Here is a 17248-nt window from a genome sequence, read left to right as displayed (position 1 = left end):
GATCTCACTTTTTCCTGTGATTCGGCAATCCCCCCCATCCCTTCTGACATAAAGACATTGTTGGTATATAAAGGTAATCAATCAGAGCTATCTTTAAGTCGTTCTTGCCCCAGTCTGGCTTCATACACTCCTGGATACCTGGTGAATTATTTTCCCAGATTTGTTCCCAGACTGCATAACAGAACATATAGAAGACCACCTGGGGTTAGAGATGAGAAAAAGGAAGGAAGGCTGGCACCCACTCCAACTTGGAGTCCAAGGAAAAAGGTGATAGGAGTGAAGGAAATGGTACAACAACAGTGAGCCCACTTGAACTTTTACATTAAGGCAAGTGTGTAACACATCTGTACTATGTTCTCAGTAGGTTACTGCTGCAGTAATGACTCTTGGGAAGATTTCCAGAGCTGAAAGGAATTGGAAGGGTGACCAGCAGTAAGCCCAGGGGAAATCAGCCCTTGCAGGATAGCAGATACAAATACTTCCCTGCACTTGGACATAGCCCCTAGGTTGAAGCATTTTGAAAAGGTCTGGAGAGAGGTCAACGTTGCTGCCTGTAAGATATTCTGGGTAGAGACACCCCCCCCCCCAGAATGGTGGTAACAGTAGGAGCTGCTGCAGCCCTAGTGGAATCGGATATTGCTGGGTGCTGGCTCTCCATGACACCTCACCCCCTCCCCTTAGAAAAGTGGTAGCAGTAGGAGCTGCTGCAGCCCTAGTGGAATCGGACATTGCTGGGTGCTGGCTCTCCATAACACCCCCTCCCCCTAGAAAGGTGGTAGCCATAGGAGCTGCTTCAGCCCTAGTGGAATCTGACATTGCTGGGTGCTGGCTCTCCATGACATCCCCCCCCCCCCCCGAAAGGTGGTGGTAGTAGTAGGAGCCGCTGCAGCCATAGTGGAATCTGACATAGCTGGATGCTGGCTCTCCATGATACTGATAACAGAAGGGATTACAGTTTGCAATCTATTTTGAGAAAGTTTGTTCAGAGGTTCCCCTTCTTTTTCATTTGCAAAGGCCACAGAGTCTAGCTAGTCTGATTTTCTGTAGGTATTTGTATTATCCACATAATATGCGAGCTTCCTATGCCTTTACTGTGAATGCAAGTTTCTCATCTTTATTCTGAAAGGGCGGAAAGAAAACTGGAAGATTTACAACCTGATTGAGGGACAGGTGTGGCACCTCCTCTGGCATAAAGGTGGGGTTACTATGAAGAGTGACCCTGATCAGACAAAGGTAGAGTTAGTGCAAAGAGTAACCCTGAGTTTGGAAAGTCAGAACATGTTCCTTGTACATCAAAGCTTGTAACCCAGAAATACATCTTGTTGAAGTTAATGTCACCAGTAGAGCGGTCCTCCAAGTAAGCACCTTGGTGGTGGCTAAAGCAGATGGCTCGAAGGTGGGGGAGGAGTATATGTTTTTACCAGTACAAAGTTAAGATCCCAAGGTGTGCTGGCTCCTTTCTGGGTGGTCTCAGATCTAGACTCCTTAAGAATTGCTTCATAGCTGGGTGGAGGTAGGTTCAAGGATAAACAGGGTAAGATGCCTGAAGAATGGACTTTAATGCATAAGACAAGCCCTGTTTTGTAAAGTTCAAAAAAGGAACAAAGGACTAAAGATAACAAATGTAAAATGCTCCATGTCATCCAGGTATTGGTAAATATGGATGGCTTTTGCCCTGCAAAAGGCAATTACTGGAGTCAGACATTTGCTAAAGACTCTGGCAGCAGTAAACAGAGCAAACGGCTAGACACAGAACTGAAGTGAGAGCCCCTTTCTCAAAGTGCAGGAACTGTCTGTGTCCCTGGGTTATGGAAATGTGAAGGCAGGCATCTTTGAAATCTGGGGTGACCATGAGCATTCCTGAGATGATCAAAGGAAGAAGATTTTGCAGAGTTAGTACATTAAATTCTGGCTGTAGCAAGAAATTGTTTACTCTTCTCAAACCTAGAATAGGTTTCCAAAAGCATTACTTTCTTGAAACCAGTAAAACTCAGTTTATGTCTCCGTTTTTGAGCTCCACAGAGCCTTGAACCAGAAAGTTTTGTACTTGTACCCAAAAGCCAGTGAAATCTGATTTTTGTCACTTGGGGGTTGCGTTTTAACCTTATTTTATTTTTTTATCAAAATTCATGGAGTACCCAACTTTTTAAGACCTAGAACACCCTTGTCCTGTGTCATCTTTACCTGTGCAGTAAAAACAAACAATTTGCTTCCTTTTCTCTTTTTGGCCAGGGAGGTGGTCTGCAGAGTCACTGTTGCTCCCTTTTGGAGCCATGGGACTGGGTTCGTCCTCTAAAGCTGGTTTGAGACTTTCTGAGAAACTTTCCTTTGTGAGCTTTGCCTTTTGTCTGTTTGGAAAGGACAGTTTTACTGTGGTAGTTCCTGACAAATCTGGGACTGAAGAAAGTCCTCAATTATCTTCATGGTTTTCTCCTTTCCCTCCACATTCTTACACACCTTTTTAGCAGGTGGCCCAAAGATGAGCTCCTTATCAAGAGAGGCATCAAGGAGTTCCACTTTATATGATCAGAGGGGGGTTGTACCATCAGCCAAGTATGGCTCATAATTACAGGCACTGCGACAGCCACTCTACTGTCGGGAGGGGTTGTACCCTCACCCAAGCATGGCTCCTAATGACAGGCACTGTGACAGCCACTCTACTGTTGGGGGGGTTGCACCGTCAGCCAAGCATGGCTTCTAATGACAGGTGCTGTGACAGCCACTCTGCTGTCAGAGGGGGGTTGTACCCTCAGCCAAGCATGGTTTCTAATTATAGGCACTGTGATAGCCACTCTGCTGTCAGGGGGGGGGGGGGTTGTACCCACAGCCAAGCATGGCTCCTAATGACAGACACTGTGACAGCCACTCTGCTGTCGGGGAAGGTTGCACCCTCAGCCAAGCATGGCTCCTAATGACAGACACTGTGACAGCCACTCTGCTGTCGGGGAAGGTTGCACCCTCAGCCAAGCATGGCTCCTAATGACAGACGCTGTGACAGCCACTCTACTGGATGAATCAAACCCATCTTAGTCACACTTTAAAAGGAAAGCTGAGCCACTCAAGAGCTGAGGCTGCATGATTCTGGAATGAACTTCCTTCTGAAGGACTCTACATTGGAACCTTCCACTCCCCCCCCCCCCAACACCTTCTAGTTCAGCTAATCCAGGATGAGCTTCCTAGTATTTAATCATGTGAAATTGGCAGTTCAGGATTACCATGACTAAGGTAGCTGAAGATACGTTTTTCTTCTTAAGTGATTGACACCCCTAGTCTCCATCATTTAGAAGAGGATTCCTGGAAGTACATCACCATACATTCTTCTCTGGATCCATGAAGAGATTCTTACACAAGTGCTGTGGGATTCAAGCACTTTGTAAAAGCAATCAGGCAGAAGGGGTGCATCAAAAACCATATCATCCAGGATCTCATGCACCAGAGGAACAACAGGCTGAGGTAGAAAGGATGCATCAAAAAACACATCATCCAGAATCTCATGCACCACAGGAACAATAGGGAAGGGATGCATCAAAAACCACATCATCCAGGAACCCATGTAACAGAGGAACAACAGGCTCAGGCAGAAGGGATGCATCAAAAATCACATCATCCAGGATCTAGTGCACCAAAGGAACAACAGGCTCAGGCTGAAGGGATGCATCAAAAACTACATCATCCATGATCTCATGCACCAGAGGAACAACAGGTACAGGCTCTTAGAAGGGATGCATCAGAAATCACATCATCCAGGATCTCATACACCGGAAGAACAACAGGCTCAGGCTGAAGGGATGCATCAAAAATCACATCATCCAGGATCTCATGCACCAGAGGGACAACAGGCTCAAGCTGAAGGGATGCATCAAAAACCACATCATCCAGGATCTCATGCACTAGAGGAACAACAGGCTCAGGCAGAAGGGATGCATCAGAAACCACATCATCCAGGATCTCATGCACCAGAGGAACAACAGGCTCAGGCAGAAGGGAATGCATCAAAAACCACATCATCCAGGATCTTGTGCACCAGAGGAACAACAGGCTCAGGCTCACAGAAAGGATGCATCAAAAACCACATCATTCAGAATCTCATGCACCAGAGGAACAACAGGATCAGGCTCTCAGACGGGATGCATCAAAACCCACATCATCCAGGATCTCATGCACCAGAGGAACAACAGGCTCAGGCTCTCCGAAGGGAGGCATAAAAAAAAAAAAAAACGCATCATCCAGGATCTCATGTCCTGGAGGAACAACAGGCTCAGGTTCTGAGCAGGGATGCACCAAAACCACATCATCCAAGATCTCATGTCCTAGAGGAACAACAGGCTCAGGTTCTGAGCAGGGATGCATCAAAAACCACGCCATCCAGGATCTCATGTCCTGGAGGAACAACAGGCTCAGGCTGAAGGGATGCATCAAAACAATGTCATCCAGGATCTCATGCACCAGGGGAACAACAGGATCAGGCAGAAGGGGTGCATCAAAAAATCACATCATCCAGGATCTCATGCACCAGAGGAACAACAGGCTCAGGCTCTCAGAAGGGATGCATCAGAAACCACATCATTCAGGATCTTATGCACCAGAGAAGCAACAGGCTCAGGCAGAAGGGATGCATCAAAAAACACATCATCCAGGATCTTGTGCACCAGAGGAACAACAGGCTCAGGCTCTCAGAAGGGATGCATAAAAAACACATCATCCAGGATCTCATGTCCTGGAGGAACAACAGGCTCAGGCTGAAGGTATGTTTTGCAAACCACATCATTCAGAAACTCAGGCTCGGGCTGAAGGGATGCATCAGAAACCACATCATCCAGACTCTCATGCACCAGAGGAACAACAGGCGCAGGCTCTCAGAAGGGATGCATCAAAAACCACATCATCCAGGATGCCATGCACCAGAGGAACAACAGGCACAGGCTGAAGGGATGCATCAAAAACCACATCATGCAGAATCTCATGCACCAGAGGAACAGGCTCTGAGAAGGGATGCATCATAAACCACATTATCCGTGATCTCATGCACCAGAGGAACAACAGGCTCAGGCTCTGAGAAGGGATGCATCAAAAACCACATCATCCAGGATCTCACACACCGGAGGAACAACAGGCTCAGGCTGAAGGGATGCATCAAAAACCAGATCATCCAGGATCTCATGCACCAGAGGAACAACAGACTCAGGCTCTGTCAGCCAAAGAAACTGACAGAATCTTCTTTTTGACTAACAGTATTCCTTAGCCTCCCACGAGGGTAAGGAGGTGGTGGCCTTCAAGCTGTGAAGTGTGTCATCTGAGGTCCAGGTGCCTTCAGACATGGGTGCTAGCAAAGAACCAGGAAAACATCAGGCAGCCCTGTGTGTAGTAAAGGGATAAAACCCTTACTACACCCAGAATACTGGTGTTCTGCAAGCCACCTGGTTACCAGAGTGGCCTTAGGGTTAGGATGGGAGTGTCCAATGTCTTCTTGCACATCACGGGGGTGGGGGGGCAGCCTAGTCTTGCTACAATAAGCCTTGTATAAGCCTGACTTGCTCTGTGCTACACAAGTGAAGAGCTGTTTCATCAGGAAACTGCAGCTGTATAGAAGCGAGCATGCAACTCCTGAGGTAAGCAATCAAAGAAAGAGCAAAGTTACTGTTGGGGGGCAGGAGTTAGATCACACACTCCCCATAAATAGTAGAACAGTGCATCATCCATGATATCTTCACTGGAGCTGGATCAGGTTAAGGTAAGCCTGGAAGACTTGAATGAGGACAGAAGCTGTTGGCAGTTGATGGCCAGCTGCAGGTAAAAAAAAAAAAAGTAGAAAACTGGTAAACGTAGGCTAAGTCCTCCTCATCTCTAGAGTCTGTGGAATCAGAAGCCCCCTAAATGGAAATTCCCTTTTAACAGGGGAAGAGACTTGTTGTGCTACTGGAAATACAAATTTGGGCATGAATATCTGGCATATGCATATGTGTGTATATTTGTAAATAATTGCAAAAGCCTTCACTAGTGTGTGTGTTAATATGGCAGAGGCATTTCGCAGACCAAGTCCACTTGTATTTGATCATAATATTTCAGAGAATTGGAAAGCATTTGAACAGGAATATGATATTTTCATACAAGCAGCTTTTTCCTGAGAAAGATGCACTTACCAGGGCATTAATATTTTGCTTAACCTAGCAGGGTTAGAGGCCATTGAAAGAGAGAGAGTTCATTTGTGTATGCACCAGCAGTATATGCAGGACAGGGGGAAAAAACATCATATTGTTGTACAGGCTGAATCAAGGGAGGACCCAGAGTGCTTGAAATGTAAACTTAGAGAAATGTGCAACCTCCAGACAAATGTTACATTAGACAGGCAGTTATTTTATACAAGAGACCAAAAGCCAGGAGAAACTATTGCAGCTTACATTACTGACTTGAGAAACAAGACTAAAACATGTAGTTTGGTGATTTGAAAGATGATAAAGGAAAGGCTTGTGTGTGTGTTAATAATGCTGCAGTAAGAAAGATTTTGCTTTGTGACAGTGATTTAACATTGAGCAAAGCTATTGAGATTTATCAAATCCATGGTTTCAGCAGCTTCCAGAGCCAACGGACAACATGCAGCATGTGGCTAGCAGAAGGAGGCCTAAGCACATGGCAGATGCAGCAAACTAGTTCAATAAAATGGACAAGTTCAGTGCAATACAAGGGTGAGTCAGCAAAACTCAAGTCATGTTTTACTGTCAACTGCCATAATTGTGGTGCCAGTCATGAGTCTAAAAGAGAAAAGTGCTTAGCATTTGGTCAGCAATGTCACAAGTGTAAGAAAATGGAACCATTTTCAAAAGTTTTGCAAATCAAGCAAACCTCACTCAGTTATAAAGAAGGGTCACTTAAGAAAGCAACTTGATCATGTAGAAAGCTGCAACCCTACTTTCTATGTAGATGGTGTATCAGTGGTTGGTGAAAAGATTAATGCAGTAGATTTGTTGGCAAAGAATGAAGTGTTTCGTACTGTCCTGATGAATGGTAAACCGACGGAGCTCAAAGTAGACACTGGTTCAAAGTGTAATGTTATGTCGGCAGAAACATTTGCTAAAGCGAAAGCTGTTGAGCAATTTAATTTGGCTAACTGTGCAAAATGTGTTGCTTATGGAGGTGAAGAAATTCAAACCAAGGCTCAGTAGTGCTTTCATTTATTTGGCTGAGAACAGTTACAGCTTACAATTTTATGTAGTCTGAAGACATGTGCAGTCATTGTAGGGTCTCAAAGACAGCTGGAGAATGAAACTGCTTTCTTTTGCCAAAGACGTCCATCATGTTAGCACATCATAGTTCCAGTTTCACAATGCCATTTTCTCAAGAGTATGCTGATGTTTTCAATGACAAGGTAGGCAAACTTCCACTTGTGTACTCCATGAAAGTAGACCCAGAAGTCAGTCCAGTGGTAAGAACTGCAAGGTGAATTCTGATAGCTATGCAAAACACCCACACATAGCAACATTAAATCCACATATGCGGAGGCCCTTAACTGTAACCTGCCCAAGCAACAAGGACCTCCAAAGCTGAAATGCAAACAAACATCAATCACAACCAAAGTGTCACATAGCTCACAACACCAGTGTGCCACCCAGCAACAGCCCCTAAGGCAAGACAACATACCCAACACTTTAGTCATAGGTGATTCTATAGTTAGGCACACTAATGTCCCACTCACCAGGCTGAACAAGGAGAAAATTACAGTCAGCTGCCTGTCGGGTGCAAGGATTCGCCACATAATGCATGCACTCGTCACCCCACAACAAGTACAAATATGACTCTGTCATTGTCCATGAATTGAATGACTTGAGATGTACCTCCCTGGACTACATGAAAAGAGACATGGAAGAGCTCTCGAATCATGTGTCCCAGGCAGGTATGACCCTAGCCCTGAGTAGCATCCTGCCTTCGCCCAGAATTATATTACAATATAAGGACAAAATGACTGACTTCAACAATTGGCTAAGCTTCTGGTGTCATTTAAAGGGGATCCAGTATCTTTCTGCCTGGGATGACATGATTGACAGACCACGATACTTTGCCAGAGATGGTCTGTACCTGTCATCCCTGGGATTCTGGTTACTGGCCAAGGCTCTTGCCACCCCTACAGTGCCTCTTTTAGGCAAAGTTCAAAGGACAAAACCACCACCATAACAGGTATAAGCATGCAGATTCTGAAGGTAATGCTACTCAATGCTAGAAGTCTAAACCTCAAAATGCACTCTCTGGAGCCACTACTAAAAATGGAGAACATTGATATCTGTGCAGTAACTCAGACTTGATTCAAGGCTCCAGAGAGCACCCCTGCAATACCAGGCTACAACTCTTACCACACTTTTCAGCCACCAAACCCGGACCGAAACACTAAAGGTGGAGGAGTGTCCATATTCACCAAGGATATTCACACCACCAGGCTAGTTGCCCAACACAATGCGTTTGAAATTCTCCAGGTGTAACTAACAGTAGCTAAGACTGCAATCCAAACTGTAGCTTGCTACAGATCCAAGATTCTCACTACACCTTTCTAAACATACTGGAAAATATTAAGATACAACCAAACACCCTAATACTGGGTGATTTCAACTACCCTGCCATTAACTGGGAAAACTACTCATGTACCAACACCTTTGCCCAACGGTTCTTGGAATTCATAAATTCCAACGCCCTGAATCAACTAATCCATAGTCCCACCAGGGAAAAAAATCGCTGTTCTAAGTGTTCAGGATTGTAAGCTTTAGCTTACACGGGGTTGATAAATCAGCGTTCGCTTTTTTAAGTGTTCGCTGATTTAATATAGACCTGATATTGGAGCCCCTGGTGGGACTATGGATTAGTTGATCCAGGGCATTGGAATTTATGAATTCCAAGAACCGTTGGGCAAAGGTGTTGGTATACGAGTAGTTTTCCCAGTTAATGGCAGGGTAGTTGAAATCACTCAGTATTAGGGTGTTTGGTTATATCTTAATATTTTCCAGTATGTTTAGAAAGGTGTAGTGAGAATCTTGGGGCATGGTGGGGGATCTGTAACAAGCTATAATTTGGATTGCCGTCTTACCTAGTGTTAGTTGCACCTGGAGAATTTCAGAAGCATTGTGTTGGGCAACTAGCCTGGTGGTGTGAAAATTCTTGGTGAATATGGACACTCCTCCACCTTTAGTGTTTCGGTCCTGGTTTGGTGGCCGAAAAGTGTGGCAAGAGTTGTAGCCTGGTATTGCATGGGGTGCTCTCTGGAGCCTTGAACCAGTTCTCAGTTACTGCACAGATAACAATGTTCTCCATTTTTAGGAGTGCCTCGAGAGAGTGCATTTTGAGGTTTAGACTTCTAACATTGAGTAGCATTGCCTTAAGATTTTGCATACTTGTACCTGTTACGGTGGTGGTTTTGTCCTTTGAACTTTGCCTAAAAAAGGTACTGTAGGGGTGGCAAGAGCCTTAGCCAGTAACCTGAATCCCAGGGGCGACAGGTGCAGATCATCTCTGGCAAAGCATCATGGTCTGTCGATCATGTTGTCCCAGGCAGACAGATACTGGATCCCCTTTGAATGACACCAGAAGCTTAGCCAAATGTTGAAGTCAATCATTTTGTCCTTATACTGCGGTATCATTCTGGGAGAAGGCAGGATGCTACTCAGGGCTAGGGTCATACCTGTCTGGGCCACATGATCCAAGAGCTCTTCCATGTCACTCTTCATGTACTCTAGGGAGGTACGTCTCAAGTCATTCACTCCAACATGGACAATGACAGAGTCATATTTGTACTTGTTGTGGAGTGACTTGAGTGCATGCATTATGTAGTGGATCCTAGCACCCGACAGGCAGCTGACTGTAATTTTCTCCTTGTTCAGCCTGGTGAGTGGGACATCAGTGTGCCTGACTATAGAGTCACCTATGACTAAAGTGTTGGGTACATTGTCTTGCCTTGAGGGCTGTTGCTGGGTGGCACACTGGTATTATGAGCTATGTGACACTGGTTGTGATTGGTGTTTGTTTGCGTTTCAGCTTCGGAGGTCCTTGTTGCTTAGGCAGGTTACTGTTAAGGGCCTTCACATATGAGGGTTTAGTGTTGCTATGTGAGGGTGTTGGTGGTGTGGGTTTAGAGGGGCTATGTGTTGCTTGAGGTGTAGTGTGGATGTTAACCTTCTCCTCTTGATTGTCTAGCACAATCTTGGATGGAGAGAGCTTTGCTTCCAGTTTGGCTATGTAAGTGCATCTCTCGCAGCTCACAAGAGTCTCAAGCATTTTTATAAGGGAGACCTAGATGCACCAACAGACAGAACTGACATTGTAAGTGTTAGGAATTTTCCAGTCTGTCAGCTTTGTTCTTTATACTCACATAATGCACCACCCAGATAAAAGGTTCCAGTTACACACACACACACACACACACACACACACACACACACACACACACACACACACACACACACACACACACACACACACACACACACGTCTTATTACAGATCCAGCACTGTTGTGAGTACCCATAACATGCATCTGACCTTGAAGAGCTCTGTCTGCAGAACACACAGAATACAGTCATATACTCAAAACTCTGAGGTGGCTGCCATGTGGAGACATTGCCTTAATTACTCTGGCCATGTGGGACAACCTAGACCTGGTGGTCACATTCAACTTTGTCCATTTAGGCATCTAAGAAATTGTTAAGGACCACATTAAATGGATAAACAAAAGTATTACAACAACCTCCAATATAAAACACCAAAAAGATTGAAGACTGTTTTGGTCATCCTGGCCAAACCACTGTACCCTCTCCTACTTCTTGCATCACTGACTCAGTACCATCTCAATTCAGCTCCTACTTTATACAAATTGTACCTACTCTTTAATAACATAATCACTCCCCACACAATCCTGTCCTAATTAGTCACATTACTTCTCCTTCCTCCCAGTTTCCACCTCTACTTTAAGAAATCTTCTAGTGGAACTAAAACCAACCCCTTTGGCTACTGTGGCTCCCCTACACATGCTTGAGGTGAAATTCCTTGAATGGCCATGGCAAGAAGAGAAAAAAGAAAAGAAACCCAAACAGCATAACATCGAACACTGTTTCCCATAGGAAATCATCACCAGCACAGGGTTCACTTGTTTTAACAGATTTCTAGCTCTTTCAAGTTGGTGCACCAATGGAGTTAGTAGATATAAAGTATGGAGGGGGCTTGTGTCCTTTCAGCATGTCGATTTTCACGAAGTCAGCTTTTCATAGCATAACCATTTGATGACCAACTTCCAGCAGAATGCCTATCATTAGATGATGCTGCGGCTTACCCTGTAACCATACTGATAAATGGATCCATATTAGAAAGAGATGTCCTAGCCATCTGGAAAAAAATCTTACACAATACATTTCCACAAAAGGGGGCACATTAGAGTTTCTCCCAGCTATAAACATATTGCCATCCTATCCTATCCGCCAAAAATACTAGAAAAATGTATCCACTTGCAACTTATCATCATCATCTTTCGGCTGTTCCCGTTAGGGGTCGCCACATCAGATCATCTGTTTCCATTTCTTCCTGTCCTCTGCATCTTGCTCTGTCACACCAACCACCTGCATGTCCTCTCTCACCACATCCATAAACCTTACCTTAGGCCTTCCTCTTTTCCGGTTATCTGGTAGTTTCATCCTTAGCATCCTTTTCCCAATATACTCAGCATCCCTCCTCAGCACATGTCCAAACCAACGTAATCTTGCCTCTCTGGCTTTGTCTCCAAACCTTCCAACCTGGGCTGACCCTCTAATATACTTATTCCTAATCCTGTCCACCCTCGTCACACCCAGTACAAATCTTAACATCTTTTACTCTGCCACATCCAGCTCTAACTCCTGCCTTTTTGTCAATGCCACTGTCCCCAACCCATATAACATAGCTGGTCTCACTACTCTCTTGTAGACCTTCCCTTTCACTCTTACTGGTACTCATCTGTCACAAATCACTCATGACACTCTTTTCCACCCACTCCATCCTGCCTGTACTCACTTCTTCACCTCTCTTCCACACTCACCATTACTCTGAACTACTGATCCCAAGCATTTAAACTCATCCACCTTTGCCACCTCTATTCCCTGCATCCTCACCATTCCTCTATCCTCCCTCTCATTCACACACATATATTCTGTCTTAGTCCTGCTGACCTTCATTCCTTTTCTCTCTAGAGCATATCTCCACCTCTCCAGGGTCTCCTCCACCTGTTCCCTACTCTCACTACAGATCACAATGTCATCTGCAAACATCATAGTCCACTGGGACTCCTGTCTGATCTCGTCTGTCAACCTGTCCATCACCACTGCAAATAAGAAAGGGTTCAGAGCTTATCCTTGATGTAATCCCACCTCCACCTTAAACGCATTTGTCACTCCCACCGCAGACCTCATCACTGTCACACTGCCCTTGTACATATCCTCTACCACTCTTACATACTTCTCTGACACTCCCGACTTCCTCATACAATACCACAACTCTTCTCTAGGCACCCTGTCATATGCTTTCTCATAGTCTACAAAAATACAATGAGACTCCTTCTGACCTTCTCTGTACTTCTCCATCAACACTCTCAAAGCAAACATCACATCTGTAGTGCTCTTTCCCGGCATGAAACCATACTGCCGATCACTAATCATCACGTCCCTTCTTAACCTAGCTTCCACTACTCTTTCCCATAACTTCATGCTGTGATTGATCAACTTAATCCCTCTGTAGTTACTACAGCTCTGCACATCACCCTTATTCTTAAAAATCGGTACCAAAACACTTTCTCCATTCCTCAGGCATCCTCTCACTTTCCAAAATTTCATTAAACAATCAGGTTAAAAACTCCACTGCCATTTCACCTAAACACCTCCATGCTTCCGCAGGTATGTTATCTGGACCAACAGCCTTTCCATTCTTCATCCTCTTCATAGCTATCCTTACTTCCTCCTTGCTAATCCATTGTACTTCATGATTCACTATCCCCACATCATCCAACCTTCTCTCCCTCTCATTCTCTTCATTCATCAACCCCTCAAAGTACTCTTTCCATCTGCTCAACACACTCTCCTCGCTTGTGAGTATGTTTCCCTCATTATCCTTTATCACCCTTACCTGCTGCACATCTTTCCTAGCTCGGTCCCTCTGTCTAGCCTATCGGTACAGGTCCTTTTCTCCCTCCTTAGTGTCCAACCTTTCATACAACTCTTCATATGCCTTATCCTTAGCCTTCACCACCTCTCCCTTTGCCATGCACCTCATCTCCTTATACTCCTGTCTACTTTCTTCATCTCTCTGACAGTCCCACTTCTTCTTTGCCAACCTCTTTCTCTGTATACTCTCCTGTACTTCTTCATTCCACCACCATGTCTCCTTGTTGTCCTTCTTCTGTCCAGATGTCATACTATCCACTTGCAACTTATGCAGCACATTAATAACCTTCTCTCCAATACCCAGCATGGTTTTAGACCTCACCGTGGAACTACCACTGCTCTCCTGAACTTCACCAGTATCATACCCCAACATAAGGGTGACAGACACCTGGTATCGTCACGGTTTTCAGAATCATCTGACACTGTATCCCATCAATGCTTCTTACTGAACTTCCTTCCCTCAGCCTCATCCACTCCTCTCTGTCATGGTTCCATAACTATCTGAACAACAGGCAAGCAAATAAAAACAAAACCTTTCCTCTATTGTAACAGTCTCTACTGGCATCCCACAAAGATCAATAATTAGGACCCTTCCTATTCAATGATTTTATTAACAAACTTTATACCACCACCCACCTCACTAACATAGTTCAATAACAGTGTGACAACTCAACCGTTATATGTGCAGCACCATCCCTACGTATATGCAGGACATCTTCGCTAAAATGTGCAAATAATTTTTACAAACAAACTACATACCACCACCCATCTTGCTAGCATAGTTCAATAATACGATGACTCAACCGTTATATGTGCAGCCTAATCCCTACTGATATGCAGGACATCATGGCTAAAATGTGCAAATCATTTTTACAAATAAACTACATACCACCACCCACCTCACTAACATAGTCCAATAATGCTGCAAAAACTCAGCCCTTATATGTTCAGCTGCTTCGCTACAATACTGCAGGGCATCACCAAACGTTCTTTCACCGCTACTGACGTTTGGCTAAAAGATGCAGACATATTATTAAATCATAACTTAAAAAAAAAGCAACAGCAGAGACTTAGTTCATTCTATACAAGTCAATGATCCAGCCATCCATCCTCGACCCCTTTTCCCATTTTGCACATGGGGTCGGGGTGTCACTTCAGCAGTGACAATCATCTCGAGCCAAGGGTTACACCACTGGGCGGCTAGCCTTGCTGAGGTAGTTCATTCATAGCACTCATTTGCACACCCTCTCTCACCTACGTCCAATTTAGAGTGTCCAGTCCACCTACTGCATGTCTTTGGAATGTGGGAGGAAACCGGAGCACCTCGAGGAAATGCATGTGACCGCAAGGAGGACATGCAGACAGGTATTGCAAGACAAACACTAGCATCTAACTCCTTCCTTCATTACATGCCTTACATATTCTTACAAACTTAAAATACTACTAGAAGCAACTCTCTACCTCTTACAATAAAGCATTCACATTATCCGTCAGCCTTATTTATAGGACTCATCACTGCAAAGTCCTGAAACAATGTAATTGGCTTGAGCTATTCTTTCTACATCTTATAGATGCATGGCTTACATGACAAAAAGTCAGCCCCAGGGCAGGAATGCACAGATGTGGATGCTCCCAGTGACCCCCCCCCCCAGAAAAGGCATAGTTACATTTACATGAGCATTGCCATCCATCATGAGTAATCATCATGTGCTGACAATGCCTGCTTGCAACAAAATGGTTACTTATTGTACTACATGGTGCAAAAATATAATAATAATAATAATAATACTTATTAACCAGGTTGGTCCCCAGGATCCAGTCTCTTTTTAGGGCAACCTGGGAACAACGGGCCACAGAGTAGGCAGATAAGGCCTGAGGACATCAGTCTCTGTACCATATGACCTACAGTTAACAGGTGCCAACTGCCAGATAACTGTTATCCTTCAAGTACATACTATAAACATATACAATATTCTTTACATAAATACTCTTAATATAATACATTATGTAACAATGTATAGATTTGTATTTTATCTCTCCAATGTGTTACACATATGTAAAGTTATGCTTTAAATGCATACTATGGAAAGAAATGTAAAGTTTTATATAACATGAACACACATACACCCACCTACATTATTTTATTTATTTATTTGCATTTGTTTTCCAGGATAGATAGGAGTGCTCATTTTCACTGGGGGCCGTGGGAGAAAAGCTCCACATATTACATATACATTTATGAGATAAAGTTACATAACAACTGTTAACAGATTCAAGTTACTAGTAAGCAACATTGTACAAAATACAAAAATAACAATGATTTACATCCAGGTGTAATATATACATGTTGATATACAATTAGACTCGAGCTTTCTTTTCTTTAAATTTCATCTTGCAGCTGACGATGCATAAAACTGAGAGGGAGAACAGTTACATTACGTGACGATCGATATTTCAAAATGTTAAAGTTGTTAGGAGAGGTTTCTAGTTTCATGTAATGCTGGAAGTGTTATTTCAGCATGTACAGAGCCATAGTTTGGAGAGGTATTCTTGCAGACTTCTTGAAAATGGTGTGGTTAGAAGTGGTTCTGATTGTGGTGGGTAAGGAATTCCACACCTTGGCTATAGCAATGGAGTAAAGAGCTCGGCCAGCTTGAAGGTTGGGTAATTCTACCTTTAGAAGACATTTATTTCCTGATCTGCAGTAACTAGTAGGGTTGTAGGGGACATTAGTGAGGCTAGGGATGGGTAATCTTCCAGTTTAGTTATGATTTATGTTCAGTGGTGAGTTTTAGGTAAATTAGGATGTGAGGTAGTTCGAGCCAATTGAGTTTTTGAAGGGATATACAGTGATGGGAGGTATGTGTAGCATTGTTGGCAAACTTTGCTACTTTATTGTAACAAGATTTAAGTTTGTTTTTTAGACAGAGTTGAATGCCTGTATGCAGGGGGGCACCATAGGTTCATAGGCTGGTACTAGGCTATCGGCCCTATGATCTATACAAGCCTAGCCATAACAATTCCCTGGATATTTCTTCCCACAATATTTACTTCTCTGGACCCCTGTCTAGCAGGGCGACTGACATGATCCCCAAGGTGAATTTCGTATCTCCCATTCAATTGTCAAGGTTCCTTTTGAAGAGGGCCAAGGAGGCACTTTGCTTGACATGTATGGGCAGTCTATTCCAGAGTATGGTGAGTCTCTGGGTCAGGAACCTATCCCTTCAGCATGTTTTGTTCATTGTGATAACAAAGTTTAGATCCCTGGAGCATGTGGCTCTGAGGGATTGGGATTTCTTTAAGTGGAGCATGTCCAACAGCTCAGGATTTGACATGGCCTTGTATGTTAAGCAGAGATCACCTCTGACTAGACGATATGCCACAGAGTATAGCTGGAGTTCTTTTAGATGGTCAGCATAGGGCATCTACTTTAGGCCTGTAATTCTTTTAGTGAGGTATTTCTGTGGCCTTTCCAGCTGTTGCAGATATCTTGTGAGGTACATACCAAATGAGGTGTTGTACTCTATAATGGGCCTAATGAGGGATGCATACAGGGGGACAATGACCTCCTTTTTTCTGGATGAAAAGACCTTAGTGATGAGGTGTGCCACATAGAAGGATTTCCTGACTGTTGTGGCGATATGGTTATCGAAGGTGAGACCACTGTCCACCTGTGTACCCAAGTCTCTCATCAGACTTTTAGTGTTTAGTGTACTGCCACCTAAGTGGTAATTCATGGGTACATGTTTTTTCCCAAAGGGGATAACTATGTATTTCCTGGCATTAAGCTTGCGCCCATGGCTCTGGCACCAAACATTTGTTTATGTAAGGCCCTTTTGTAGAATATCCACATAATTTGGGGATTCAATAATAGCTCCCAGTTTGCAGTCATCTGCAAACTTTGTTAGCCAGAGTCCCTTAGTGTTGGCCTGTACTTCACAGAAGTAGATGCCAAACAAGAGCAGTCCCAGGACTGAACCCTGAAATACTCCACTTGTCACTTGTCTGGAGCTGGATTTGGAGTTGGCTACTTTTACAGTCTGGGTTCTGTTAGTAAGCCAGTTGGCAACTCATCGAGTGATGTAGGGATGT

The sequence above is a fragment of the Protopterus annectens genome, chromosome 10.part0 (assembly GCF_019279795.1).
Source record: "Protopterus annectens isolate FY-2018-M chromosome 10.part0, PAN1.0, whole genome shotgun sequence".
NCBI lineage: Eukaryota > Metazoa > Chordata > Ceratodontiformes > Protopteridae > Protopterus > Protopterus annectens.
Note: the sequence above shows the minus strand (reverse complement) of the source record.